This window comes from Salmo trutta, chromosome 1 (genome assembly GCF_901001165.1).
Source record: "Salmo trutta chromosome 1, fSalTru1.1, whole genome shotgun sequence".
In the NCBI taxonomy this organism is placed as follows: domain Eukaryota; kingdom Metazoa; phylum Chordata; class Actinopteri; order Salmoniformes; family Salmonidae; genus Salmo; species Salmo trutta.
The window spans coordinates 26339748-26353545 of record NC_042957.1 but is presented as its reverse complement, the minus strand read 5'-3'; the positions used below and the strand labels follow the sequence as shown (position 1 = coordinate 26353545).

The window sequence follows — 13798 nt, the reverse complement described above, 5'->3', positions numbered from 1 at the left end:
ATTAAGTGTGTTCCCTCAGGCTACTACTCTACTATCACATATCTACAATACAAACGTAATGTGTACGTGTGTGCAGAGTATGTGTCTTATCATGTGTGTGTGTAAGCCTGTGTCTGTGTGTGTCTCTGCTGTTCCATAAGGTGTATTTTATCTGTTTTTTATCAGTTACCTGTGTCAGTTACCTGATGTGGAATAGAGTTCCATGTACCCATGGCTCTATGTAGTACTGTGCGCCTCCCATAGTCTGTTCTTGACTTGGGGATTGTGAAGAGACCTCTGGTGGCATGTCTTGTGGGGTATGCATGGGTGTCTGAGCTGTGCGCTAGTATTTTAAACAAACACCTTGGTGCATTCAGCATGTCAACACTTCTTACAAAAACAAGTAGTGATAAAGTCAATCTCTCCTCCACTTTGAGCCATGAGAGATTTGCATGCATATTATTAATGCTAGCTCTTCGTGTACATTTAAGGGCCAGCCGTGCTGCCCTGTTCTGAGCCAATAGTAATTTTCCGGGGTCCCTCTTTGTGGCACCTTACCACACGACTGAACAGTAGTCCTGCTGCAACAAAACTAGGGCCTGTAGGACCTGCTTTGTTGTTAGTGCTGTTAAAAAGGCAGAGCTTTATTACGGACAGACTTCTCCCCATCTTAGCCACTAACGTATCAAAATGTTTTGACCTTGACAGTTTACAATCCAGGGTTACTCCAAGCAGTTTAGTCACCTCAACTTGCTCGATTTCCACATTATGTATTAAAATATTTAGCTGAGATTTAGGATTTAGTGAATGATTTGTCCCAAATACAATGCTTTTAGTTTTTGAAATATTTAGAACTAACTTATTTCTTGACACCCATTCTGAAACTAACCTTAAGTGTTGCAGTGATTTCACTCACTGTAGTAGCTGATGTATATAGTGTTTAGTCATCCGCATACATAGACACACTGGCTTTACTCAAAATTAAAGATTGAAAAAAGGGCCTAGACAACTGTCCTGGGGAATTCCTGATTCTACCTGGATTATGTTGGAAAGGCTTCCATTAAAGAACACCCTCTGTGTTCTGTTAGACAGGTATGTAAGGATTGACGCAGGAGATGAGAAGCAGGTATAGGGAGTGAAGGTTTAATAGCTGACGGACATGAAACTGAACAGGAACAGCGTCTGGACAGGAACACATAACAACAATTAATGCGGACACAGGGAAGACCCTAGAGGAACAGACAGATATACAGGGGGTAATCAACAACAGGAGTCCAGGTGAGTCTAATGAGTGCTGCTGCACGTAATGATGGTGACAGGTGTGTGTAAAGAAGGGTAGCCTGGCACCCTCGAGTGCCAGGGAGGGGGAGCGGGAGCAGGCGAGACAAGGTAACTCTTTATCCACAATATAGCAGGGAGTGTAAATCCATAACACATACGTTTTTTCCTGCATTATGATCGATAATGTCAAAAGCTGGACTGAAGTCTAACAAAACAGCTCCCACAATCTTTTTATCATCAATTTCAATTCCAGTACTGGGATGTGTAGTGTCAGCGTTTGTTGCTGGCATGTCATGCCTAAATTTGATAATGTTGCCAATGAAAAAAATCATTAAAATAATTGACAATATCAGTGGGATTTGTGATGGGGATTTGACTATCTGATTCAATGAATGATGGAGCTGAGTTTGCCTTTTTTCCCAAAATTTCATTTAAGGTGCTCCAAAGCTTTGTACTGCCATTCTTTATATAATTTATGTATTTTTCATAGTATAGATTCTTCTTCTTTTTATTCAGTTTAGTCACATGATTTCTCAATTTGCAGTACGTTTGCCAATCGGTTGTGCAGCCAGACTTATTTTCCATTCCTTTTGCCTCATCCCTCTCAACCATAACATTTTTTTTCAATTCCTCATCAATACACAGGAATTTAACCGTTTTTACAGTCATTAATGAGGGCGTGCTTATTAGTAACTGGAATAAGCAATTTCATAAATGTGTCAAGTGGAGCATCTGGTTGCTCCTCATTACACACCACAAACCAACAAATATTATTTACATTAGCAACATAGGAATCACTACATAACTTCTTGTATGACCTCTTATACACTATATTAAGCCCAGCCTTTGGAACTTTGGTTTTCCTACATCCGATGGATTTGGATACTGCTTTAAAGCAAATTTCTGCAGCAATAGTAAAGATGTGATCAATACTTGTTGATGATTTAATTAATGTGCTGTTTGTAACTACCCTGGTAGGTTGACTGATAGCCTGAACCAGGTTGCAAGCACTGCTTACAGTTTGAAGCTTTTTCTTGAGTGGGCAGCTTGATGAAAGGCATTCAATATTTAAATCACCCAGAAAGTATACCACATATATCACATACATTAACAAGCATTTCACACATTATCCAGCTACTGACTATTAGCACTTGGTGGTCTGTAGCAGCTTCCCACAAGAAACATATTTAACAATGATCTCTTACCTAGCTTGATGACTGGGGGCATTTTTGCTTACTTTTTGTTGTTCTAAATAGAGACAGATAGAAGGGCCATGGGTCATATTGGATTGTGTATAAATGCAGGAAATTAACTTTAGATGCCCCCAAAAATACTCAAGAAGACTCGAGGCTGTGATCACTGCCAAAGGTGCTTCAGGTATTGTGTAAAGGGTCTGAATACTTATGTAAATCTGATATCTGTTTTTTATATTTAATACATTTGCAACAATTTCTAAAAACCTGTTTTCGCTTTGTCATTATGGGTTATTGTTTTATCAATTTAAGAATAAAGCTAACGTAACAAAATAAGAAAAAGTCAAGAGGTCTGAATACTTTCCGAATGCACTGTATCTAGTTAAATAAAGGTTAAATAAAAAAATCATTTAAAAAATGCCCTCCCCCCAATTCTAAAACCAAAGTTGCGCCCCTGTCAATATGTATTAGTTATCAATGTCTTGGCTTCAAACTGGAGGCAGTTGTGAAAAAAGTCAGTAGTGGAAGAGTTTATTTAAAATAATGTCAGTGTTGATTAGATGTTTTCATCATTAATTAGGCTATTTTCTCTTGAACCATATGGTCTATCTACTAGAAACTCATGGACAATATGGACACAGATAAAACAAAAAATAATACTATTTATGAATATATATTTTTTAAAGCTACTAAGTTATTCAAGTATAAATGACCAAAATTACGATAGATTGCTATAGATTTTTCTGTTAATTACCAAAATTACAGAAGATTCCGATAACTTTGGTAAATTATCGATAGCTTTGCAACCTTCATCCTAGCACAGCAGGCAAGCAGCATTAATTTTGTTCTGGAGATAGTAGATGTAGATAGTTGTTGTTCAAAAGTAGATTTTGTTCATTTCGTTCAGGGCCTTTGACTTTGTGCTTCCAAATACATACACTGTGCCCTTTGTTCCTCAATCACATCCTCAGTACAGAAAGATCTGGTGATTTGTAGTTGAGCTCATGGCATTTGGATCTTATCACTTTAATTGGGATATGAAGTGCTCCTCAATGCATCAGTCACAGTAATCTAATGGACTGGCTCAGTGATGAGATTCACATGGCCAGTGCTGGAGGTAAATAGTCAAAATAGACCATAACAAAACAAACAACATAGCAGGGAAGAGGCCACGGGCACATTCTCAGTATAACCTCTCAACAAACTTTCCACAGTCTTCATCCATCATAAAAGGCCCACAGATCCTCCCTTCTCCCCTTAATCCTGTATGACTGTGCCATCCTACTGTAAATAAACCACAGCCATGACGGGTTGGGATTTGTTTACGGCCGTTCTCAACATAGTTCATCCCAGTGAATACACCCTATTATACTGCAAGACATTTATTTGTAGTGAATTAACCTATGTTTTGGCATCCAGTGTATACAGGGGCCCTGACTAAATTGTTGGGGTGTGAAACATCTTCAGCCACTCTTCTCAGAACAGCCATGGGGCAGAAGATCTCTCTCTTTCTCTACCCCTCTCTCATCCGTCCATCCCTCTATCTCCATTCCAGCCATTCTACATACATGCTATCAAAAGCTCCAGCACGTTTGTTAGTTGGGGACCGGAAGAGGCAGAACCGTATCGTGGGGAGAGCACGTAACCTCATTGCGTCGTGCTATTGTTCTGATAAAATAGACCCAGGCAGCGTTCTATATTGAGCAGGAGGAAAGGGATGCCGCTCTTCAGCGACTCCTCGACCTCATTGGTGTTGTTAAAGTTTCCACTGAGTACAGCGCCGAGCACAGGGAGGAAGTGGTTTTTAACCCCTGAAGAGGAACCTCTGTCAGAGAGACAGGAAAGTGGTGGGGGCTCGTTGGTGGCGACAGTATTTTCCACATCTGCGATAAAAAAAAGATAGATCTTGTGAAGATAAGAAGAAGACACTTTCCACTGGCCAGTAAGATCTATGTATATATCTGTCTGACCTTTATCTGAGAAAAATTCAGGTCCATCCAGCCACTCTTCAAACACGCAAAAGGTTTCTGTCATATTACTGTATGGTATTGATCTCACCACTCTTCTACTAAATGAGGAATGAATTCACTTAAATATACTTTCATCTCTAATCCTCAGGTGAAAGGTTCTGTAGAATGTAATAACAGTGAACGTGTTATAACTCTGCTTCCTATATACTAACCATGTGCAAAGCCTGAGAATGTGACCTAAACTCATCCAGCTTTAGTCTTCCCACAGCAGCATCACAGCAGTAACCATACAGAAGCAGGACAGACAGACAGAGACCTAGCTACACAGACAGAGACCTAGCTACTGGCAATGGGCCATAAACAAGGGAATCCTTTAATAACAGGCCTCTTCTGACATCATGCCTTCTCTTTATTATGCTGATACCCTGAGGCATGTAGACATGTGGAAACGTGTAAATAACAGACCTGCAGTGAATACACGCACACAATAGACTAGACTAGAGGACTCAATGTCCTACTTTTGTCCCATGCTGGGTAAATTACTTGCTTCAATGTAATGAGAATTGTTTGATGCTCACCATTGCTGTTCCTTCAATAACAGTGAGATTTAGACACTCCAGTGAGCTAGCACCAGGGATAAGATTAATCTACTATACCTACAGCTGTAGGATCTTAATTTGATCACCTTGTTGTTGCAGGAAATGTCCTGCACAGCAGGAAAGGATAACTTGTAGTGTATTTAAGTTTTAAAAAGGCTTATAAAGTTTGTAATTTCCACTTAAACAATCCAGACAAAAAAATGTATCAATCCCTTTAAAAATGCCCATTGATTATAATCCGCACAATAATCCACATTTCCTGTTGCTGCAGGATTATTTTCCTGCTATGAGAAACCGGTCAAATTAAGATCCTGTATCTGTATAGTATACTGTGCTGGTAAGATGGGAGGTGGTTTATAGACATAAAAGTCAAGGAGAGGCTGTGAATCAACTTCTATGAATCACCTTAAAGGAAGACATCTATGCAGAGAGCATCAAAGCAGCACCTCTCTGCTTATTTACTAGAGTTCAACATGTCACTGTAGGTAATTGTGTGGCAGGCAGCATCAGCTATACAAGGGGATCCAACAGGTTGTTGAGTGAGTGGCAATTACTCATAAACCATTCATAACACAACTGGCATAGATATAGAACTAGTAAGGAATCTCCACTACTAAAAGTAGAGTACAACCGCCAACACGCCACTTGAGAAATGCAATTGCGTTTCTATCTTGACAGAGTGAGATAGTAAACAAAAACACTGATTAGGAGTCCACTGATACTTTCCCTTTAGTGGGTACCCAACCAGCCAGGCTAAGCTCTCTGCTCTGCCATGGAGTATTAGGGTCAGCCTCGTACAACCTAAAAGAGGGGGAATGTAAAAATTGTTGCACTTCCTGTCTCATGCATAAGAAAACGGGTCCCTCTCTCCTAGCAGCACTTCTCTCTCTCTCTCTCTCTCTCTCTCACACACACACACACACACACACACACACGCACACACACACACACACACACACACACACACACACACACACACACACACACACACACACGCACACACACACACACACACACACACACACACACACACACACACACACACACACACATATACACACACACACACACAGAACCCAGCTGTTTGAAGCAGGCCTCGCTTGACGTCACATGGTCTCCCAGGCAACAGGCTACCACAGGGGTGTTACTTTTTCCATTGCTCTGAACCCTCAAGATCCTTCACCTAAATTAAAGTTTGCTTTTGGGGTATATATGTGTGTGAGAAATGTGTGTTTGCGTATTTTGTTCACATCACTGCTGACGTCCCTCACACTGAGTTCAAGGGAATGCATAAAAGCACAACAACAATAATATAAAAACGTGTCAATCTCTCTCATTAGAACTCGTCTGAAGTGTTACCCAGCTGTGTTGGTTCACAGCTGAAGGACAGGAGGTCATACGAAGCCAGAGTGAGTGTTACCATTCTGCTAATAACCCAGGCACCATAACACATCACATCCTGTTGCCCAGGCACCACAACAGCATGTCCAGCCATGTGGTTGTGATAAGCCCCCTTCATCCTTCCTGTTGGAGACAGGAAGCTGCCATCACTAAATGCAGCCTTATTAGCTACCCAGCCCTTTAAACTGCCATCCCATGCATCATCAACAACAAGAACAACAACAAATTGCAAAAACAAGAGATAACGCTCCATGGGGTTTCCAATGGGGAACCCCTAGATCTTCAGTCTTCCTGAGTCTGGCCTTGCAGGACTATCCCTGGACTTGACGTGAACTTCAATTCACAGAAAAATATAAAGCCGGATGTCAGTTAGAAAAAAACAACTGGCCACAGTCCAAGACAAAGATATCATTCAAATATGTATATTCTATCACGTATGTATATTCTATCACGTGAGTAATAATATTTTAGATAGATAATTCAGACAAAGGGGAGCTTAGTTGGACTACAACAGTCAGTCCAACTAATGACTAATGTTATTGCACCACCACACAACTTTTTGACAACGCTAGAGAAACACCTGACCGCACCACATTGTTGACAGCAGCTCACCTGGGCACTTGTTATTGTGCCTGTTGCAACAGGCAACCACAAGCCTGCATCATCTGCACTGCAGTTCTAGCAAGGCTACACTGTGCTGTAGCGCGCAGGGCTCTTCCCTCCTCTGGCCGACACAGGAAGAGGAGACACCACCGTGACATGGTTCCAGATGGGTGTCACTGTGCCCGCAGCCCAGAGAACCCCTTCCTAATAAGCTCAATAACCCATGACAAAGAACTTGGCTAAAGCATTAGATTTGCATCCAGACTATAAAAATCCATCTGAATGCTTGATAATATAAACAATAGAGCTATAATGACCTTTTAGTAGTAAATATATAATAAGCCAATATACAGTACCAGTCAAAGGTTTGGACAAACCTACTATATCAAGACAAAGGGTGGCTACTTTGAAGAATCTCAAATATAAAATATATTTTGATTTGTTTAACACTTTTTTGGTTACCAAATTATTACATATATGTTATTTCATAGTTTTGATGTCTTCACTATTATTCTACAAAGTAGAAAATAGTAAAAATAAAAAATAAATAAAAACCCTGGAATGAGTACTGTAGGTATGTCCAAACTTTTGACTGATACTGTTTAGTGATAAACTTGCTTTATTTTTTGTTGTTGGGATTGGGAAACCTGATTGGAGACAGAGCAGACAGCTCCCGACTAAAGAGGCATCTTACAATAGGTTTGGTGCATAGCCACGGGAAGTAGTTCGGGGTTGGCGGTTCTGCGATTTTATTTGCGGGGGGAGGGAGGAAACGACAAATAATTTTCTACCCCCAAAATATATATTTTTATTGATGAAATAGTGCAGTGCAGTTGCCTTAGCTTCACAAGTAATCAGGTGTGTAGTGCTGGGGGAGTGTGCGGGAGCATGAAAATAAATTCTGATCAATTCTAAATAAATTATATTTAATTACCACAAATTTCATGAAAAACGATAGAATGACAAACCAAATAAATATGTAGACTACAGCAACCTAGAGGTAGGTAAATAGTGGTTTCTTCCCTTTCTTCTGGTGAATTATGAATAACTGTACATGTGTGCAATGCACAGGCCCATTGGAGGCTTGACAACTTCAGAACGTATAGAAGAAAAAAAATCACCTGTCTGCCTTGATGTTTATAAAACTCCACCGATCTGCTCTTGCGCAGTGGAACCCAGAACGATATGTGACCACTTGGTTACAGCGGCACCATTCTGCCACTGTAAGGACACGCAAACCAGAGTGGCCACTGTAAAGCCTAAGTTGCTGTAGCTCTGCTTTGGATCTTTAACCTATATTGACTATTGGTTGAGACGTAGGGCCCGTTAAGGTAGGCTATGTCAGGGTGGGAAATTGGAAATGTGAATTGGGCCAAGTTGGAGGTAATAATGCTTTTAGGTTCTAGTTTATTGAGATACATGAATACACCACACCAAAAGCTTGATTTTATTGTCATGCCTGTTCCCGCTCTTCCTCCCCCTGGCGCTCGAGGGCACCAGGCTCCCCAGGATTACGCAATCGACTCACCATCAGTACGCACACCTGCCTTTCCCCGTCACGCGTATCTGCGCTCATTGGACTCAGCTGAACTCTATTACTTGTGTTACTGCCTTCCCTATATCTGTCTGTTCCCTAGCTCTGTTCCCTGCTTCGGGATTGATGTTTGTCATATGTCCTTGTTTACCCGTGTGCTGACGCTGCTCCTGTCGTGTTCTTTGTCAGGTTCCTGAATAAATGTTTGACTCCCCGTACCTGCATCTCCTGTCCGGCGTCGGTCCTTACAGAATTCCAAAGCCATCACATGAAGCATCGGGGAGTACTGGCGTTCCGGTTGGTGTAGACGTTGGTTCTGGGTCGCCGCCGATGGAACCGGGGGTGCCCAGCCAGCTCGTCGGGCTTCCACAAACTAGCTGGCTCGAGAGGTTTCCTTGCCCCGGTTGGCTCGGAAAGCGCCCATCCCACGTCGGGCCTCAGCCGGATCGCCAGGTCTTGTTCGCCCAGCCGGCTCGTCAGACTGTCACATCTCCGTCGGATCATCGGGCTTCCATGTTGCAGGGGGATCGACAGGCGCTCATGCCTCAGTCGGATCGTCAGGCTCCCATGCTTCAGCCGGCTCGCCAGGCTCCCATACCCCTGCCAGTTCATCGGGAGTTTACCCCCAGCCGGCTTGCCCAGCGCCCATGTCTCGGCCCGGCTCCCCCAGGTGGGATGTTAGGGGGGCGGGGTACTGTCACGCCTGTTCCCGCTCTTCCTCCCCGACGCTCAAGGGCGCCAGGCTCCCCAGGATTACGCAATCGACTCACCATCAGTACGCACACCTGCCTTTCCCCGTCACGCGTATCTGCGCTCATTGGACTCAGCTGAACTCTATTACTTGTGTTACTGCCTTCCCTATATCTGTCTGTTCCCTAGCTCTGTTCCCTGCTTCGGGATTGATGTTTGTCATATGTCCTTGTTTACCCGTGTGCTGACGCTGCTCCTGTCGTGTTCTTTGTCAGGTTCCTGAATAAATGTTTGACTCCCCGTACCTGCTTCTCCTGTCCGGCGTCGGTCCTTACATTCTATGGCTGGTTTAAAACAAATTTCTTGCAATTCTATGTAGTAATGATTTATGTTCACTACTTATGTTCATCCATTGATTTGATGATTAAATATCTGCAAATAAATTATATGAATTCATAGTTCAGCCCTCTGTTTCTTTTATTCTGTAATAGGGTATATTGTAACCATGTGTTCAAGCTAATCAAATCAAAGTTTATATAGTGCAGTCCTTTTAGAACCACGATGGGTGCTCCAATCGTTTAAAATAACACTCATCAAGATCTGTTGCCGACACCTAATAGTCCTCATCACTTATTATTATTATTATTATTATTATTACAGAAGATAATCACTTCTCACAATGGTGCTCGTTTAGTGAAGTTAGATCAAAGCTGAATCAATGTCTCGCAAGGTCACATAACGATTAATTAGAATTTAATATAACAGAACCGAATAGCATAGCAGGCCTATAACACCACTGTTCCACCAAAACACCTAATTTCTAATGACATTTCAGGATGGTTAGCTGAAGCTGAATATTCCCCAAATAATGATCACGTGCCAAAAGTCAGAGCCACTATGCAGGATATACATTATGCTTTGATTGAAACAAAATACAAGAACGCTTAATAGTCTGTTAACATCGTCTGCCCTAACTGGCTCACGAAAAAGTAATTCAAGAAGATGAAACTGATTGAGATCAATCAAATGATTGGCATGCAGATGCAGTTTCACCGGTAAAACGTAAATAATTATCATTCATGATTGACAGTGATGATGGCCTGTTTTGAAATTACGTATGCCTAACTTGGTGTTTGAGGGTACTAAAAATACAGTGCCTTCGGAAAGTATTCAGACCCTTTGACTTTTTCCACATTTTGTTACATTACAGCCTTATTCTAAAATGGATTAAATACATTTTTTCCTCAGCAATCTACACACAATACCCCATAATGCCAAAGCAAAACAGGTTTTTAGAATTTTTTGCTATGCACTGTATAACATTTTCTTGAGACAATATGTGTGAGCATTGGCAGACGTTGCAATTGGAGGATGCATTTTATACATGTTTTATACAGGGCTCTCCAACCCTGTTCCTGGAGAGCTACCATCCTGTAGGTTTTCATTCCAACCCTAATCTAGCACACCCGATTCTAATAATTAGCTGGTTTATAAAATGAATTGGGTTAGTTACAACTGGGGTTGGAGTGAAATTCTACAGGACGGTAGCACGCCAGGAACAGGGTTGGGAAGCCATGATAGGTTATTCAATAGACTGTCGGTACAAACGTTGATTGAGGGAAATGATGACGTCATTTACATATATTTTGCGCTCCGTCATCTAAACAAATAGAACTACACCACTGCAAGTATGATCTGTGGTAGGTCTGTAGCCAGTGGTCTGTATGCTGCCCACTGGTTTCATCCATCTATGCAAAGCCAAAATGCAACCGTATCGTGCCCAATACGAACAAGGTAAATAAAGGACATTGAACGACAGCATTATGGACAACTCCTCCTTTCACACGGAGACTTTTTTGATGTGTCGCTGACCACTTTTCAGTCTTCTCCATTTACATTGTGTCATAGTTTATACTTGGATTAGCCTACACTGTAAATCATTCAACTGGACTAGATGATTTTACTGCACCGGCATTGCAATCCAATGCATGCACGATGTATGCAATAAACTGAGATATATTGTGGCGTTGTACATTTTTGGGGGGCTGTGCTACAGAAGGCTATATCGATCCGCTAATACAGGACTAGTAAAGGCCGGGTGCACTACTTTTGTGAGGAAAAAATATATATATTAAATTTTTTCAGGGGTTTCTGCAGTACAATCAGCACCCTACTTTCCATGGCTATGGTTTGGTATAGTACTTAAGGTAGTTGCCATAATTTTAGTGTAATCTACTGCTGTGACTAAGAAAGGAAAGGGGCAGATGCTAGAACATGTTGAAGTATTTAGAAGACCCCAAGGTTTTCAGTCTGTGTGTAAACAATACTACCTGCCTAGGGACATTCATAGTGTGTCAGTTTCCACAACAACTTAAGGCGTTGAAGCGCGAGGCTTAACTTCTCAGTGGCTACCACGCTGGAACAACGTGAAGAGAACCCATGCACATGTGCAGATACAACGTGTGAGAGCAAAGTCTTCCGTCTCACTCATCTCAATATCTTCGGTGCTGCACATGGCAACGTCATTTCATGGTCAATTCAATAAGTAGATTTTCTATATGAATAAACTTGCAAAAGTTCCAAAATGCAGCATTTTGACATGTCACTCTGTGCATCTTCTGTGACATTAGTAAGATCTTAACCCCAACATTTATCCAAGTTTCCACCATCACTGTAAAGCCCTAGTTATTTTGTTGCTTTGACAAAGTAATTTCCAAAGATTACTTATTTAATGTTATTAGTGATTGATTTTAAAGTTGAAAAAAAACCTGTCCCTCATTGTAAGGTCAACCCTGTTACATGAACTGAACTCTCGTTTTAATATGGTGAAACTATTCCTTTTTAAATATTTGTTTCTCAAAAGAAAAATTGAACATCTAATAGTCAAATCACAGTATAAAAGCAGGTGAGCTGGTTCTACTCTTTTTGGCCATTTTCTGGTGTTTTGTGGTGGAAACCTGAGCGGGTTGAGCATAACACAGTAATCCTGTTACCCATAGATAGACAGGCTAGAAATGTTTTAACGACTGACATTTTGTTGTGACGCTTGCATTCAATTGCCCATTCCTGTTGCACAAAATAAGCTTCCATTTCCCCTGTCACAAGTGGTTTTATGGATGATTTAAGAAGTAGTCAAACCTGTTATGGTCAACTTTAATTGGCACTTAATAGGCAGTTACTACTGTATTTTTTTTATTTGACCTCTTGAGATGGGAACGTGCTTTTTAATACTGAATGTTAAAATGAGGTGAAATAAAGCCATTTTTTTTCTCTCACCAAGTTACACTACTCCAAAGGCACCTAATTGGTGGAACGACCCACATATAACTAATTCCTTATAAGAGAATACTGTGAAAAGTAAGTATAAACTATAGCCAATAGACTCCAGAAACCTACTATTTATACCCAGTTAACTTGAACTAATTGGAAAGTAGCATGAATAATTTGGAAAGTAGCAATAAACCGCTTTATAAAATAAAATATGCCCTTTCCAGCTGGGTTAATTTCTCCTGTCTGCACTCCAGACACCTTATCCACCAATCTGAGCTCACTGCAATATATCAATTACAGATCAGTGTATCATTAAGGTCAAGATAATATCGCTCATTAATAAGCAGAGGTCTCCTGGGTAATGGTTCTGCCATCTATCATCATCAAGTAGCTTGCTAAGTGTATTTTCTCTTTTCCTGGGATTCACACTTTCCTCAGACATAGGCCAGTAAAAGAGGACTGCCTCCCTGTCATGGATACATAAAAGCAACACATTCCTCTCCAAAGCAAATCAATTACGGTGTAAACAGCCTTCACAAAACCAGCACAGTTCAATTCACTTAACTTCAAGGCTATCTGGGCCATCAAGGCCTTGCGGCTGTGCTCTGCATTCATATATTTATTTTGTTTGCTATGGTCAACCCAGATGGGCACAATGAAGTGTTTTCTCCCTCTGATTTACTTGTTTATCCCAGACAAGACATCACATGGATCTCCTGGCACACGTCCCGTACAGCATGTGGAACACATTATCCTCATCCTGCCACTTTAGTCTGCCACTGGAGGCCTGTGTCGGTGTGTGTGCTCCAGCTGCAACCCAGCAACATAACACTGTGATGGCGGTAATCAGTGACGCATCTCAGACATAAGGTCAGAGTCAGACGTAGACAGGCCAAGGAGGTTTTAATGAGATGACAAATTCTCACAGACGATTTCCAAGGTATATTGTAATTAATATCTCAGACCACCCAGCAGTAACACATTCACCACTAATGACATTTATTGGTCCTAACACTTAGCGGAAGCAAATCCTGGTGCATTGTTTTGAAGCAAACTCTTCCCATAACGTACAGATGTAAGATCTTAAATTGATCGTCCTGTTGTTGCAAGACATTTCCTGAACAGGAGAAAATGCCCACTTGTAATGTATTTTAGGTTTAAAAAGGCTTCTAAAGTTTGTAATTTCCCCTAAATATTTCAGACTTTATTTGCCCTAACTGAAAATGTGTCAACCCCTACAAAAATGGCCATTAATTATGATCCACACAATCATTTGCA

General features: G+C 41.2%; 1 protein-coding gene and 1 long non-coding RNA gene across 3 annotated transcripts in view; both read right to left on the bottom strand.

Moving 5' to 3' along the window:
- Nucleotides 1–13798, bottom strand: part of itpkb (inositol-trisphosphate 3-kinase B) — a 46770-nt gene that overhangs the window by 27766 nt on the left and 5206 nt on the right. The gene's annotated exons all lie outside the window — the stretch shown is intronic.
- On the bottom strand, nucleotides 7649–10427 carry LOC115192480 (uncharacterized). Its single transcript, XR_003877937.1, has 2 exons — nucleotides 9556–10427; nucleotides 7649–8779 (listed from the first exon to the last, which is right to left on the bottom strand). It is a non-coding gene; the product is annotated as an uncharacterized LOC115192480 (long non-coding RNA).